Source organism: Lagenorhynchus albirostris, chromosome 6 (genome assembly GCF_949774975.1).
Source record: "Lagenorhynchus albirostris chromosome 6, mLagAlb1.1, whole genome shotgun sequence".
Lineage (NCBI taxonomy): Eukaryota > Metazoa > Chordata > Mammalia > Artiodactyla > Delphinidae > Lagenorhynchus > Lagenorhynchus albirostris.
Window position 1 is genome coordinate 81,027,285 of NC_083100.1, and position 17,784 is coordinate 81,045,068.

The following is a 17,784-nucleotide window of genomic DNA, read 5'->3' on the forward strand; positions in this document are numbered from 1 at the left end:
ACTCTTGGCCAGGTGGGTGTTGGCTCCAGCCCTCGTGGAAACTCCCCTCTAGAAGCTGCAGTTGGAGCAAATGCCAGAGCAGCCCATGGTACCTCACTGGTGGCCCCAACCCGTCCCCCTCCCTGTGTGCATGGCCTTTACCAAGAGACTCTGCAGCTCCTCCCACTAAAGGGGATCAGAATCATGCCCTGGCCCCTTGACCCCGGGCTTGCTGGCCTGTGACTTGCTTTGGCCGGAGGGAACCCAGGCCCGAAGAAGCCTTGCAGGTTTCCTCTTACCCCTTCCAGCTCTGCCACGGCCTTGGCAGGAGCTGCCCCGGGACGGCTGCTGCCCTCAGCCTGGACACACGTGGAGCGGACGTGAGCCCAACCCGCGGGCCCAGCCAGGGCCACTGCCTGAAGCTCGGCTGCTCAGTTAAGCCCAGCGTGGAGCAGCCGAGCCCCACTGCCAGCCCACAGCTGCAAAAGCGATCATAAACCACTGCTCTGAGCTGCTGCATTTTCGAGTATTTTTTACCCAGCGTTATTATGCCGACAGCTAAGTGATACACAGTCTAAGAGACTGCTCGTGGAAAATACGACATGCCCCCTTGCCCAAAATACGATAACCAAATTTTAATAAGTGCTTATCTTGGACTCATTTTTGTAAGAGCTTTAGGTGGACGTATTTTTTCCTCACAAGAACACTATAAGACAAGGAGGATTTTCATCCCTATTTTAAAGATGAGGCAACAGAGGCACAGTTAAGTAACCTGCCCACAGCTGGAAGATGGTAAAGGCAGGATTCAAACCCCAGTCACCTGCACCCGGAGCCCCTGCTTATCAACCCCATGCCCAGCAGCCTTGCAAACCTCCTCCCATGCCTCCCAATCTGCCCCAAATTCTGCTGCAGGTCCCCACGCCCTCGGGGTAAAACCCAAACTGACAAGCGCAGCTGTGAAGTATTCCAGGTCCTCCCCAGCCTGATCTTGCATATCCAGTCCAGGCCCCCGCTCCCTCCTCCTCTCTCCCTCAAGGTCAGGCCCAAAAGCCACTCTGAGCTCCTACACTTGACCAAACCCACCAAGTCCCTCGCGCCCCCCCTGGAACGCCCTCCCCCCTTTCTGGAGCACCTCTAGGTCATCCCCCTGGGGTACCTCCCGCAGGAACACTTCAGGCCCCAGCCAGGAACACGGGGCTGCTCACCCTGAGTGCCCCACTCCCAGGACCTTCCTGAACGTGCACGGACCACTTCGGGCTGTCACTGCTTAGCTCCTTCCCGAGCCGGGCCACACGCCCCTTGAGGGCAAGGCCTGGGCTTGTTCCCCTCTGGCAGCCCCGTGCTCAGCACGGTGCCTGGTCTCATCGTGGGCATTCCAGGGAAGTTTGCTGAATCACAGATCAGGTGAAAGGAACAACGACATGATGGAGAAATGGGTATGGAGACAGGAGGTCTGCATTTTCATTTTTAAACAGCAAGTCTTCATTTCTCATCAACATTAATTAAACTGCTCAACATCTCTGGGTCTCCAGCTATATATTCCTCAATTAAAATAGGTCTTTCGGGGCTTCCCTGGTGGCGCAGTGGTTGAGAGTCCACCTGCCGATGCAGGGGACACGGGTTCGTGCCCCGGTCCGGGAAGATCCCACATGCCGCGGAGCGGCTGGGCCCGTGAGCCATGGCCGCTGAGCCTGCGCGTCCGGAGCCTGTGCTCCGCAACGGGAGAGGCCACAACGGTGAGAGGCCCGCGTACCGGGAAAAAAAAAAAAAAAGTTAATTAAATTTGAAAGGTTTGTAGGGCCGATTCATTTCCTTTTGTAGCTTAATACCATAAGGTTTGCATTCCATTTTACTAGTGGATGATAAAAAGTAACCTGATGTTATTTTAATCGTAATAATAAATAATACATAAAGCTAGAATAAAGGGTTTCTTCTAAATAGCAAAGTAAAAATGGAAACACATGTTCCATACAATTCTGAATTGACTTATTTTTTTAAAGCCTCTGTAAACATTTTTAAGGTGTGTATCTATCTAATTGTTTTTGTTAATACCACTTTCGTTCTTTTCTAGAAAGACAACTTTACAATAAGCACACAGGTATGTCTTTATATGCCTCCTAGTTAATCCTCCGAATCGACAAGTTTAAAATGGATGGAGTATGCTCTTTACAAAGAAAGATGAACATACAATTAAACAGAACAGGCAGCCTCCCACAGCCTCTGGATCACTCAGATTTGGAGTCAGATAACATCCCTGTCCTTGTCAGCTCCACGTGTCAGAAGCACCTATCAGAAGGACAACACTGAGTAGTCTTCAAGGGTGAGGTGAAGCAGGAATCCTAGACAAGTCATACTGAAGATGAACACGGGCGCTGGTGTTATATTACCCCAACCAGACATAACAAATGGAGCCAGGATGTGGACTGAACATGGATTGCCTCTCTATGGAAAATATTGTACATGTGGACGTCCATGTGTGTTGTCTGTGTGCGTGTTTGTGTGTGTGATAAAACATTTCAGAGAAAGAAGAGTTGCTGATGAGAGACAACAGGAATTGTTGAATAAGGTAAGAGGCTCCTCCTATGAAAAATGTGGGGTCGGATAAAAGGATTTCCAAGCCTCTAGTTCTGAAATTCTTTGATTCTATGGGGGTAAAAAGTGAATGTTCCATCAGCAGACAGATTCAAAAACTCTAAGGGTGAAGCCCATCCCTTCTGACAGGTTACCCTTTGATTGCCAGAATATTAAACCTTCTGTTTCCTATCTCCCTTAAAAGACTTTTCAACAAGCACCCTAAGGGCATACCCTGTGTTTAATTCATCTCTGTGATCCCACATGGTACCTGGAAGCATACAGTGGGAAATCAAAAATGTAGAAAGACAGGGTGGAAAAATTAGTAAGGACAATTTGTTTTATTTTTAAATAATGAACACTTGCATATTAGAAGATATTAAACTCCTTGGTACCTAGATGTTACATGAATAGATTCCTCCATTACAATGTTTCTTTTCTAGTAACTATTACACAAAGCCTCCAATGCATAGGACAGAGGGAATTTTTATTGTTTGATTTTATTGTTTGATTGTCTATTATTACTCCTTCCCTTGGAAGAATCAAGCAGCAACTCCTGCCCCATCACTCAGATTCTTAGAGTATAAAAACAGTCATCAAAAAATAGCATAGGGCTTCCCTGGTGGCACAGTGGTTGGAAGTCCGCCTGCCAATGCAGAGGACACGGGTTCATGCCCCGGTCCGGGAAGATCCCACATGCCGCGGAGCGGCTGGGCCCATGAGCCATGGCCGCTGAGCCTGCGCGTCCGGAGCCTGTGCTCCGCAACGGAAGAGGCCACAGCAGTGAGAGGTCCATGAACCGCAAAACAAACCACCAAAAAAAACAAACAAAAAAAATAGCATAAATAATACTGGCCATCTCATTAACCAGGAACATTAGACAGGAACAAGAGAAAGATGTCTGCTCTCATCACTTCTATTCAACATTGTACTGTCACTTCTAGCCAAGGTAGTTAGGCAAGAAAAAGAAATAAAAGGGATCTATGTTGGAAAGAAGTTAAACTATCTCCATTTTTATATGATCTTGTATATTGAAAATTCTAATGAATTCACTAAAAAACTATTAGAGCCAATCAATGAGTTCAACAAGGTAGCAGAATACACAATCAAAACACAAGAATCAATTGTATTTCTAGGCACTACCAAGAGAAAATCCAAAAATAAAATTGAGACAATTTCATTTACACTACAGCAGAAATAAAATGCTCAGTAATAAATCTACAAAAGAAGTGCAATACTTGAACACTGAAAAATAACAATATCACTGAAAGAAATTAAAGAAAACCTAAATAACTGGAAAAACATCCTGTGTTCATGACTGGAAGACAATACTGTTAAAATGCATTAATCCTCAAATTGATCTCCAGATTCAATGTAATCCCTATCAAAATCCCCATTGGATTCATTACAGAAATTAACCTACTAATCCTAAAATTTGTATAGAATTATAAGGGACCTACAATAACCAAAGTCATTTTGAAAAAAAAAAAGAACAAAATTGAAAGACTTACACTTCCAGAATTCAAAACCACTGCAAAACAAAAACAATCAAGATTGTGTGGTAGTGGCATAAGGATAGATATATAGTTCACTGACTAGAATTCAGAGCACAGAAGTAATTGTATATATTTATGACCAATTGATTTTTGACAAGGGTGCTATGACATCAATAGGGGGAAAGAATACTCTTTTCAACAAATGGTGCAGGGATAACTGGATAGTTACATGCAAAAGAATAAATTTGGATCCCTGACTCACACCATATAAAAAAATTAACTCAAAATAGATCAAATATCTAAATAGAAGAGCTAAAATTATAAAACTCTTAGAAGTAAACCTTTGTGACTTTTGATTAGGCACATGTCATTCTTAGATATGACACCAAAATCACAACTGGAAAAAGAAAACATACATAAACAGGATGTTATCAAAATTAAATCTTTGGTGTTTCAAGGAATACTACCCAGCAAGGAAGTGAAAAGACAACCTACAGAATGAGAAAATATATTTGTAAATCATGTATCTGTTAAGGGTATTGTATCCATAATATAAAAAGAACTCTTACAACTCTAAAATAAAAAGACAAATAACCCAATTAAAAATTGGCAAATGAAGAGGAAACAGGCAGACTACCTGAAAAAGAATTCAGAATAATGATAGTAAAGATGATCCAAAATCTTGGAAATAGAATAGAGAAAATGCAAGAAACATTTAACAAGGACCTAGAAGAAATAAAGAGGAAACAAGCAATGATGAACAACACAATAAATGAAATTAAAAATACTCTAGAAGGAATCAATAGCAGAATTACTGAGGCAGAAGAACGGATAAGTGACCTGGAAGATAAAATAGTGGAAATAACTACTGCAAAGCAGAATAAAGAAAAAAGAATGAAAAGAACTGAGGACAGTCTCAGAGACCTCTGGGACAACATTAAATGCACCAACATTCAAATTATAGGGGTCCCAGAAGAAGAAGAGAAAAAGAAAGGGACTGAGAAAATATTTGAAGAGATTATAGTGGAAAACTTCCCTAATTTGGGAAAGGAAACAGTTAACCAAGTCCAGGAAGCACAGAGAGTCCCATACAGGATAAATCCAAGGAGAAACATGCCAAGACACATATTAATCACACTATCAAAAATTAAGTACAAAGAAAACATCTTAAAAGCAGCAAGGGAAAAACAACAAATAATACACAAGGGTATTCCCATAAGGTTAACAGCTGATCTTTCAGCAGAAACTCTGCAGGCCAGAAGGGAGTGGCAGGACATATTTAAAGTGATGAAGGAGAAAAACCTACAACCAAGATTCTCTACCCAGCAAGGATCTCATTCAGATTTGATGGAGAAATTAAAACCTTTACAAACAAGCAAAAGATGAGAGTTCAGCACCACCAAACCAGCTTTACAACAACTGCTAAAGGAACTTCTCTAGGCAATAAACACAAGAGAAGGAAAAGACCTAAAATAACAAACCCAAAACAATTAACTAAATGGGAATAGGAACATACATATGGATAATTACCTTAACTGTTAATGGATTAAATGTTCCCACCAAAAGACACAGACTGGCTGAATGGATACAAAAACAAGACCCGTATATATGCTGTCTACAAGAGACCCACTTCAGACCTAGGGAAACATACAGACTGAAAGTGAGGGGATGGAAAAAGATATTCCATGCAAATGGAAATCAGAAGAAAGCTGGAGTAGCAATTCTCATATCAAACAAAATAGACTTTAAAATAAAGTCTATTACAAGAGGCAAAGAAGGACACTACATAATGATCAAGGGATCAATCCAAGGAGAAGATATAACAATTGTAAATATTTATGCACCCAACATAGGAGCACCTCAATACATATGGCAAATACTAACAGCCATAAAAGGGGAAATCAACAGTACCACAATCATAGTAGGGTACTTTAACACCCCACTTTCACGAAAGGACAGATCATCCAAAATGAAAATAAATAAGGAAACACAAGCTTTAAATGATACATTAGGGCTTCCCTGGTGGCGCAGTGGTTGAGAGTCCGCCTGCCGATGCAGGGGACACGGGTTCGTGCCCCGGTCCGGGAAGATCCCACATGCCGCGGAGCAGCTGGGCCCGTGAGCCATGGCCGCTGAGCCTGCGCGTCCGGAACCTGTGCTCCGCAACGGGAGAGGCCACAACAGTGAGAGGCCCGCGTACCGCAAAAAAAAAAAAAAAAAATGATACATTAAACAAGATGGACTTAACTGATATTTATAGGACATTCCATCCAAAAACAACAGAATACACATTTTTCTCAAGTGCTCATGGAACATTCTCCAGGATAGATTATATCTTGGGTCACAAATCAAGCCTTGGTAAATTTAAGAAAATTGAAATACAAAGTATCTTTTCCGAACACAACGCTATGAGACTAGATATCAATTACAGGAAAAGATCTGTAAAAAATACAAACACATGGAGGCTAAACAATACACTACTTAATAACGAAGTGATCACTGAAGAAATCAAAGAGGAAATAAAAAAATACCTAGAAACAAATGACAATGGAAACACGATGACCCAAAACCTACAGGATGCGGCAAAAGCAGTTCTAAGAGGGAAGTTTATAGCAATACAATCCTACCTTAAGAAACAGAAAACATTTCAAATAAACAACCTAACCTTGTACCTAAAGCAATTAGAGAAAGAAGAACAAAAAAAACCCAAATTTAGCAGAAGGAAAGAAATCATAAAGATCAGATCAGAAATAAATGATAGCAAAGATCAATAAAACTAAAAGCTGGTTCTTTGAGAAGATAAACAAAATAGATAAACCACTAGCCAGACTCATCAAGAAAAAAAGGGAGAAGACTCAAATCAATAGAATTAGAAATGAAAAAGGAGAGGTAACAACTGACACTGCAGAGATAAAAGAGATCCTGAGAGATTACTACAAGCAACTCTATGCCAATAAAATGGACATCCTGGAAGAAATGGACAAATTCTTAGAAATGCACAACCTTCCAAGATGGAACCAGGAAGAAACAGAAAATATAAACAGACCAATCACAAGCACTGAAATTGAAACTGTGATTAAAAATCTTCCAACAAGGGCTTCCCTGATGGCCCTGTGGTTGAGAGTCCGCCTGCCGGTGCTGGGGACACGGGTTCGTGCCCCAGTCCGGGAGGATCCCGCATGCTGTGGAGCAGCTGGGCCTGTGAGCCATGGCGCTGATAAGCCTGCGCGTCCGGAGCCTGTGCTCCGTGACGGGAGATGCCACAGCAGTGGGAGGCCCATGTACTGCAAAAAAAAAAAAAAATCTTCCAACAAACAAAAGCCCAGGACCAGATGACTTCACAGGCGAATTCTATCAAAAATTTAGAGAAGAGCTAACACCTAGCCTTCTCAAACACTTCCAAAATATAGCAGATGGAGGAATACTCTCAAACTCATTCTACAAGGCCACCATCACCCTGATACCCAAACCAGACAAAGATGTCACAAAAACTACAGGGCAGTATCACTGATGAACACAAATGCAAAAATCCACAACAAAATACTAGCAAACAGAATCCAACAGTACATTAAAAGGCTCATACACCATGATCAAGTGGGATTTATCCCAGCGATTCAAGGATTCTTCAATATACGCAAATCAATGTGTTAAATCATATTAACAAATAGAAGAATAAAAATCATATGATCATCTCAAAAGATGCAGAAAAAGCTTCTGACAAAATTCAACACCTATTTATGATAAAAACCCTCCTGAAAGTAGGCATAGAGGGAACTTTTCTCAACATAATAAAGGCCATATATGACAAACCCACAGCCAACATCGTCCTTAATGGTGAAAAACTGAAACCATTTCCACTAAGATCAGGAACAAGACAAGGTTGCCCACTCTCACCACTATTATTCAACATTGTTTTGGAACCTTTAGCCACAGCAATCAGTGAAGAAAAAGAAATAAAAGGAATCCAAACTGGAAAAGAAGTAGTAAACCTGTCACTGTTTGCAGATGACATGATACTATACACAGACAATCCTAAAGACGCTACCAGAAAACTACCAGAGCTAATCACTGGATTTGGTAAAGAAGCAGGATACAAAATTAATGCATAGAAATCTCTTGCATTCCTATAAACTAATGATGAAAAATCTGAAAGAGAAATTAAGGAAACACTCCCATTTACCATTGCAACAAAAAGAATAAAATACCTAGGAATAAACCTACCTGAGGAGATAAATGACCTATATGCAGAAAATTATAAGACACTGATGAAAGAAATTAAAGATGATACAAACAGATGGAGAGATATACCATGTTCTTGGATTGGAAGAATCAACATTGTGAAAATGACTATAGTACCCAAAGCAATCTACAGATTCAATGTGATCCCTATCAAACTACCATTGGCATTTTTCACAGAACTAGAACCAAAAGTTTCACAATGTGCATGGAAACACAAAAGACCCCAAATAGCCAAAGCAATCTTGAGAAAGGAAAACGGAGCTGGAAGAATCAGGCTCCTGGACTTCAGACTACAAAGCTGAACTACAAAGCTACAGTAATCAAGACAGTATGGTACTGACACAGAAACAGAAATATAGATCAATGGAACAGGATAGAAAGTCCAGAGATAAACCCACGCACATGTGGTCACCTTATTTTTGATAAAGGAGGCAAGAATATACAATGGAGAAAAGACAGCCTGTTCAATAAGTGGTGCTGGGAAAACTGGACAGCTACATCAAAAAGAATGAAATTAGAACCCTCCCTAACACCATACACAAACATAAACTCAAAATGGATTAAAGCCCTAAATGTAAGACCAGACACTATAAAACTCTTACAGGAAAACATAGGCAGAACACTCTGTAACATAAATCACAGCAAGATCCTTTTTGACCCACCTCCTAGAGAAATGGAAATAAAAACAAAAATAAACAAATGGGACCTAACGAAACTTCAAAGCTTTTGCACGGCAAAGGAAACCATAAACAAGACCAAAAGACAACCCTCAGAATGGGAGAAAATATTTGCAAATGAAGCAACTGACAAAGGATTAATCTCCAAAATTTACAAGCAGCTCATGCAGCTCAATATCAAAAAAACAAACAACCCAATCCAAAAATGGGCAGAAGACCTAAAAAGACATTTCTCCAAAGAAGCTATACAGATTGCCAAAGAAGATATATTGATAAACACATGAAAGGATGCTTAACATCACTAATCATTAGAGAAATGCAAATCAAGACTACAATGAAGCATCACCTCACACCAGTCAGAATGGGCATCATCAAAAAGTCTACAAACAATAAATGCTGGAGAGGGTGTGGAGAAAAGGGAACCCTCCTGCACTGCTGGTGGGAATGTAAATTGTTACAGCCACTATGGAGAACAGTATGGAGGTTCCTTAAAAAACTACAAACAGAACTACCATACGACCCAGCAGTCCCACTACTGGGCATATACCCTGATAAAACCAGAATTCAGAAACAGTCATGTACCACAATGTTCATTGCAACTCTATTTACAATAGCCAGGACATGGAAGCAACCTAACTGTCCATCAACAGATGAATGAATAAAGAAGATGTGGCACATGTATACAATGGAATATTACTCAGCCATAAAAAGAAACGAAACTGAGTTATTTGTAGTAAGGTGGATGTATCTAGAGTCTGTCATACGGAGTGAAGTAAATCAGAAAGAGAAATACAAATACCGTATGCTAACACATATATATGGAATCTAAAAAAAAATGGTTATGAAAAACCTAGGTACAGGACGGGAATAAAGATGCAAACCTACTAGAGAATGGACTTGAGGACACGGCGGGCGGTGGGGGAAGGGTAAGCTGGGACAAAGTGAGAGAGTGGCATGGACATATATACACTACTAAATATAAAATCGATAGCTAGTGGGAAGCAGCTACATAGCACAGGGAGATCAGCTCGGTGCTTTGAGACCACCTAGAGGGGTGGGATAGGGAGGGTGGGAGGGAGGGAGACTCAAGAGGGAAGAGATATGGGGATATATGTATAGCTGATTCACTTTATTATAAAACAGAAACTAACACACCATTGTAAAGCAATTATACTCCAATAAAGGTGTTAAAAAAAATAAAAATGCATCCCATTGGAAAGGAGGAAATAAAGCTGTCTTTATTCACAGATGACATGACTATGTAGAAAATTCCAAAGAATCTATAAATAAACCTCCTAGAACAATAATTGACTTTAGCAAGATAACAGAATACAATGTCAATATACAAAAATCAATTGTATTTCTATATACGAGCAACAATAGCAACCCCCAAAATGAAATACTTAAGTATAAATCTAACAAAACATGTGGAAGATCTATACCCTGAAAACAAATGCTGATAGAAAAATGAAAACAGAATTAAAGAGATAAGCCATATTGTGTTCATGGATTGGAATACTCAGTATTGTAAAGATGTCAATTCTTCCTAAACAAATCTATAGATTCAATGCAATCCATTCAAAATCCCAGCAGAATTTTTCACAGATACTGACAAGCTGACTCTACAACTTATATCAAAAGGCAAAGGAACTAGGAGAGCCATAACGAGTTTGAAAAGGAATAAAATTGGGAGATTTATACTACCTGCTTTCAAAATTTATTATAAAGTCACAGTATCAAGAGAGTGTAGTGTTGGCATAAAGTAGGCCTCTAGATCAATGGAATAAAATTGAGAATCCAAAAATAAACCCTTACAATTATGGCCAATTGATTTTCAACAAAAACGTCAAGATAAATCAACAGGGAAAGGATAGTCTTCTCAACAAATGGTGCTGAAACAACTGGAATTCCACATTCCAAAAAAAAAAAATCCTTGACTCAGAGTTTACACCTTACATAAGAATTAACCCAAAATGAATCATAAACCTAAGTGTAAAACATAGAACTATGAAACTTCTCGAAGAAAATGTAGAAAAATGTCAAGTCTTTTAGTTAGGCAAAGAATTCTTAGGTACAACAACAAAATTCTGATCCATAAGTAGATTGATAAATTGGTTTACCAAAGTTAAAAAACTTTTGCCCTGAGAAAGACACTGCTATGGGAATAAAAAGATAAGGCACAGACTGAGAGAACTGATTTGAAAATCATATTTCTGACACAGGACATATATCCAGGTTATGTAAAAAGCTGTCAAAACTCAACAATAAGAAAACAACCCAATAAAAATAGGTAATCAAAATTACCTTTGTGTAACCCATCTATGCTGTAAATTTTTATTTGAAATTTGTGTATTTTTCCCAGCCAGTTATGAGTCCAAACTCACCTTCTCACTAATTTTTTATTTATACCATATTATTTTGACTCTGGAATCAGGCTTTTGATCTCTGTGAACCTTTGGTGCACTTTGTATTGACCTAAAGAAATAATACTAGTAGTTTTCTTTGAACTCAGACTATTTTTTCCTATCAAATAAAACTGGCTCTTCACACATACCCAAATAAGTTATAAACTTCTGAGACATCAAAACTTTACACTGTCACCTTTTAAATAATGAACCCTGAGCATGAATCACCACATTTTTAATCACCATACTTCCTTCTTCCCCTGCTACCAAATCTAAACAATTCTGGAATACAATGATGAAAGAAAGGACCCTTATTTTCCCTTTGCTCATGTTTCTTCATTTATTTCTCATCACCTGGTACCATGTTTTGTAAGTCATTGTAAATCACGTTTGGTAACAATGTGAGGGACAGTAGAACAAACAAACCAAGAGATTCCACATGAAAGAAATTCTTTAAGATCAAGTTATTTAATATGTGATCCTCTTCCTCCAAGGGAACGCCTTTTTTGGCCAGTACCATACCTGCTTAGGCCATATTTCTCTGCTGGAAACCAGAGACAGACTAAACCTTGATGATTTCTAGCACTATGCCCAGACTGTTTCCAACTACTGCAGGCTTCTCTTAACCTGCCTTATTTTTCATTATAGTACTTCTCATCACCTGACATAGGAGACAAAACATAAATAGGTCCCCTTCCAGTAGACTGTAAGCTCCATGAGAACAGAGATGTTAACGTTCTTATATATTCCTTTCAACCCCAGGGCAGTGTCCGCCATCCAGTAGGTGTTCAATAAACATTTGTGAATTAATGACTGCCCAAGGCAATTCTCTACCTCATTCCCTCATGCTCTGCCTGGGCAGCCCTGGGCAGGGCTGTTGAGGGAAACAACAAGATATGTTGGCATCCTCTCCCTCCTTTCTTCCAGGATTAGTGACTAGATCTTTCTGCCAATTTCTGTGCTAATTAGACACTGAGGATGGAGGAATCTGAGAAGTAGTATCCTGGTTGCCCAATCTAACACCAAATGCCCACCCATGTCCACCACATCAAATGGAAACAAAAGGCAGCTCTCACTTCATACTTCAAATGAAAACAGGCTAAACGCTTTAAAAGCAGTAGACAGTGGAGGCTGGTTCCCTACTGAACACGATTATATAGTATTCACCTGCTGTACTATCATCAGGAGAACTGTTTTCTAGTCCAGGATCTACCACTAACTGCATCTTCTCCAAATCCCAGCCTGTTAGCTTGAAGACAGGTAAGGGCGCCGAAACAAAGACATGATTTAGAGCAAATGTTCTCAATAAGGGGCAGGGGAGAAGGTGAAGGGGGCAGTGGGGAGTGGTGGGCACGGCAGAACCAGCTGTGAGGCTTCTTCAAACTACACACGGCCCCTCCCTAAACTCCTCCACCCTAATTACCTCCACAGAGTGAGCCACTGTTGCTGTTACTATGGGACTGTGACAGACCCAGAAAAACTTTCCCAGGTTTTGAGTGTAAGCTCTTTGAGGAATGGGACCGAGATTTAGGCTTCTTAGTGATAATTAGAGGGCATCTAACACAGGGTTTTCCTGTCTCTACTGCGCCTCCAACCTCAGCTCCTTCCCTCCCCTCAGACACACCCTACACTTCCTGAGCTTCTCCTGCTGCCTGTAAGGCCATGTCTTTCATCATCTGTCACCACCTGCAGGAGACACGGGTGACCAGCTACCTAACCGCCCGACAGGCAAGCCAGTCTCGCTTTCTGCCTTGCTAACAGAATTCCGATTTTCACATAGGGGCACCAACGTGCTCAGGGAAGGTGACCCCTCCCCCAGCTCCAGAACACGGCTGGGCCACGACAATCACAGCCACCCTCTCCTCCTTTGCCAGTGACTGGCTCAGCACGGGCGTATGACCATTCTGGCCAGTGACACAGGGAACCTCTGAGAAATTCTGACCTTTGTTATCTAGAGAATCACTGAGAAGCAAGCCGTCTCCCTCCCTTTTTGCTCTACCTGTTATCACGTGAAGGCGTGATGGAGCTCCAGTCACCCTGTGGCAGGGCAGGGAAAACCCAGAGAATCTTCAAGAAGCCAACCCAGAACTGTGGCCACTTTGAACCACCTACCTCTAGACTTCTTAAGCAAGACAGTAAAGTAACCTAACTAGTGTTACTTACAACAGAAAGTACCCTACCACACCACACTGCTTGGCCTGGGAAGTCCCTGCAACTTTTCCTCCTACTATCCCCTACTATCTCCAATTTAGAGCTCAAGTACAGTTTCCTTGGGAAGTCTTTGCTTGTCCCCAGACGGTTATACAGTCCCAGACTCTGTTCTCTGCACATCTGCCTCTCCAACTAGACCGTGAGCTTCTCAAAAGCAAACATGTTCACCCTTGGCAGAGGCCCTGGTGTATGCTGGGCATTTATTAAATGCTGAATGAATCAACCAACAAGCAAACAACAAAACAAGGAATCAAAGGAGGAACATGCAGGATGCCTTCCTTGCCTGGGATAAGACTTGACAATTAACAGATGGAACATGGCACCCAGGCAGTCTACACTCTACTAAAGACTTCCTTTAGGCGGTGGTGAGCAAAGGCAGAGATAATGCAATGAACAGGTCCTATTTTATCTGCCCAGAAGTCAGACCTCTCATTGGGAACTGTCCCTGCCCAATCCCCAGCACCTGGGGTGGGACTGACTATCACAGTGGCACCTGAGCAAAGTACCCACTGCCATGGTGGAAACCCACTCCCTGTCCACTGAGATGGCTTGGCCCTGCTTTGGTCTAGTGTATCAATAACGTTTGCTATAAGGATAGAGGTGATGGAAGAAGAGAGATCCCTCCTATCCCCCCTCTCTCTAAAGGAACAGATAAGCCTGAGATGCCGTGCTTTTTATCACTCCATACTAAGAACAGCCAACACAGAGGGAAAAAGAGAGAAAAAGCCCGGCAACCCTATGTGAGCCCCTGGATCAAGCTATGCCTAAAGCTAAACCCTCAGCCTTTTCATTTATATGACCCAATCAATTTCTATATTGCATAAAGCAATTTTCAAGTGACCAAACCCAACCCAAAGAAAAGAATTCTGACAAATACAGTCAGTAATGATGAAAGCAAGCCGATAACATCCCTTCTATATTCAGGACCTGTGCACTGTCACCTCTCAAACCGGGCTTCTAGAATGGTGTCAGGAAGTAAAACTGCCTGGAGGAGGCCTAGCCATGAACAAGTTAGAATGGACAAAATACCACCCCCCAAACCACACACCACCACCTTCCCTCCTAAAGGAGGGTACTCTGAGCCTCCTGGATCTCCCTTCTGTTCAGAAAGGAGTGGGGACCTCTGGAAGGCATGAAGTGTTACATTAACACATAGGGAAAAAATGGAGAGAACTTTCATCAAGCAACGTGCTATGGGCTTTATGAACATCGTATAACTTCAGGCCGTTGTAATGATTATAATACCCTTTTTACCTCTGAGCAAACTGAGAATCAGCGAAGTTAAGCAACTTGCTCAAGGTCACACAGCTAGTAACTAGAACTTAAATTCTAGACTTTTTCCACTTTATCACACCGATGGCCAGGGCCTGGGAGATGCAGCGCACCCTCCGCCTCCACCCCAACCCCCGACAGCGCCCCAGGACACACAGACCTGGATGGAGCCTTACAAGCGCAGGCCCCTGGAGTCACAGCAGCCTTGCATACCCAGTTTTTTGGAAGCCCCAGGTAACTAACCCAGGTGTATGTCGGACACTCAACACCAGCAACAAAAGTAAAGCGCCGGGAAGAAGGAGCAGTGACACCTGAGCGGGCCCCTGGGAAGCGCCGCAGAGGGAGAGGCGGGAGCTCGCTCGGGTCTCCCCCGCTGGCCTGAGCCCCCCGCGCAGCTCCGCGCTCTCTGCAGCAGTAGGGCCCCCAGCCTCCCCTCTCCCCACCAGCGCCGCGGACAGAGCGCCTCCGCGCCGTCCGGGCCGCTCAGAGACCCACGGAGCCCCAGCCCTGTCCCCGCGCCCGCTCCCGCCCCCAGCTCCAGCCCGGTGCAGAGGGTCGCAGCTGTTCGCCCCCAGGCAGCTACGGGGCCCCGACCCCTCCGCTGTGCCGCGACCCCGGCGCGCTCGCTCCCCCGACGCGCCAGGCAGGGGAGCCCCGCACTGCCCGCCGCAGCCGCTCGGCCCCGCAGGACCCGGGCGCGGAGCCCGCCGTCCCCCGCCGACCGCCGCCCCCCGCCCGCTGTGCCCGCCCGGCTCACCAGCTCCGCCGCGCTCGCCGGGCCTGTCCGCGCGTCCGGCCGGCTCCCTGTTCCCGGCCCCGGTCCCGGCTAGCAGCTCACTAGTGGCTGGCTGGCGTTGGTGCGGCCCCTCCCCGCCCCGAGCCACCTGGGACGCCCGGGAAGGGGGCGGGGCCGAGACAGGTGGGCCCCGCCCGCCGCGAGCAGCCCGTGCCTTGGACTCTTCGGGAATTCTCCGCGGGGTGGAAGGGAGGCCTCGGCGACCGCTTAACAGGAGACACCTGGGACGCCCGGGAAGGGGGCGGGGCCGAGACAGGTGGGCCCCCGCCCGCCGCGAGCAGCCCGTGCCTCGGGCTCTTCGGGAATTCTCCGCGGGGTGGAAGGGAGGCCCCGGCGACCTCTTAACAGGAGACACCTGGGACGGTTAGTCCTTGGCTGGCGGCGGGAAGCCAGGGCCCGGGCTGTTTCCACACAGCCTGGCCCGCTGGGGAAGTGGATCGCAGAGCGTGGGAGTCGGACCCCACTGAAGAGGGGAGGCCAGCCCCTTTCTTTGTGGGCTGTAGAAACCAAGAACCGAGACCCTCAGGGTGAAAATGATGGGGACAGGGGCAAGTTAGTTCAGAACTGGAAGAGCTCAGAAAGGCCTTTTCCGACCGTTCCACCCTCCCCCATCCCCACTTTACACACCCCACTTTATTAGGTAACCCAGAATTTTAAGTTCACTGGTTCTGGAATCAGATCATTTAGGTTAAAATCCATTCCCCACTTACAAGGTATGTTCATCTCTCTATGCCCCAGTTTCCTCATCTAAAAAATGAAGATAATACTAGTACATCATAGGAAAAAGGTGGGAGACATAAAAAGAATAACCTACCTTTAGTGAGCAGTTACTTTGTGCTATCCACGATTCCAGGTGCTTAGGTTCTCTTTTGAGTTGACTTTAGAGTAGGAATTCTTCATCAAGGATCACAAACCTTGAAACTGGATTCCGCATTCTGCCTACAGACATTTTTTTCCTGAAGAGAGCATCCACAGCTGTCCTTAGATTTGCAAAAAGCCTTGGGTCTCAAGACTAGTTAGGAATCACTGCCTTCCAGACTTAGCCAACAGTTTTAGAGCTGACAGACTTGTGAGAGATCACACAGGCCAAACATCCTTGAGAATGAAGATCACCGGATGCCTGACCAACATGCAGATCACTGCTCCCGAGAATTCCGATTCTGGAGAGCGGAGTGGTTTGGGAATAAGCACTTCAGGTGCAATTCACTGACAGGCAAGCCTAGGAAACCGATCTCATCCAAACTTCTCATTTCTCAGGCGAGGTAACAGGCCTAGGGATCGGTTCACTTGGAATCACCTTCCAGCCCGCACCTGCCACGGAGCCTCCCTTCCAAGTGAAGCCCTCACCCTACCTGAACCAAGGGAAAGAAATGTTTCTCTCTCCACAACGCAGCTTCACACAAGGAGCACTTAGCAAACAAAACAGGCTTCTTTCAAGAAGAAAATAAAATGCGCAGCTACCTCTGTGTTAGCCCTTTAAATCTCAAAGGAGCCTGGACCGTTCTTGCCAGGACTACGGATACCTCCCTCCAGTACCCACGCCCCTCAGCCCGGCCCATCCCCCTCCACATACCCCAACGTATCTAGCTCTACTATTTGAACAGCTGAGGCTATTCAGCTAACACTTTCAAGTGACATCCTACAAAAATGTAGATGTTTTGTTCCACTTCCTAAAGCTACAGGCTAATTAGACCCTGAAACAGAGGACTTCGGTCTGATGCCATTTCACTGTGTGAGGCCCACAGTGGGAAACACTTCTTCCTAGGCAGATCTTGGCAAGTACTGAGTCTGAAGCGAGAACAGCCCAGGCAGCAGCTGCAGCAAGAGTGGTTGTTTCAGGGATGCCCAAAAATGTCAACCCAAGAATTATCAGGCAAAATCCAGAATATTCCCTTTTTGACTGGTGAGATTCTCTCCGTGCTTACCAAGGGCAGCCAAGGATGCATGTGTGTCTTTGGGGTTTTGGTGTTCACCGCTCACAAAGTCCTGATGCAGCAGAACGTAGAAATAACCTTCCCAAAGTGAGTTGAGCAAACCTCTCCCAAGGCAAGCAGGAAAAATTTCCAAGGTGGCATGCTGTAGCAGTACCATTTCCCTGAGAAGACGAGTATAAAAAGATGCAGCTGGCCCCCTCAGCC

The 17,784-nt window shown here is 44.0% G+C and overlaps 1 protein-coding gene across 2 annotated transcripts in view; it reads right to left on the reverse strand.

Annotated features, from left to right (window-relative positions):
* The window catches only part of LYPD6B (LY6/PLAUR domain containing 6B), a 221,231-nt gene extending 205,555 nt beyond the window's left edge, over window positions 1–15,676 (reverse strand). Inside the window, exon 1 of one of the 2 annotated variants that reach the window (XM_060151507.1) lies at window positions 15,608–15,676. The gene's annotated coding sequence lies outside the window, so the exon portion shown is untranslated. The remainder of the gene's footprint in view (window positions 1–15,607) is intronic. The other variant, XM_060151506.1, reaches the window with a different exon arrangement.
* Window positions 15,677–17,784: the final 2,108 nt, after the last annotated feature.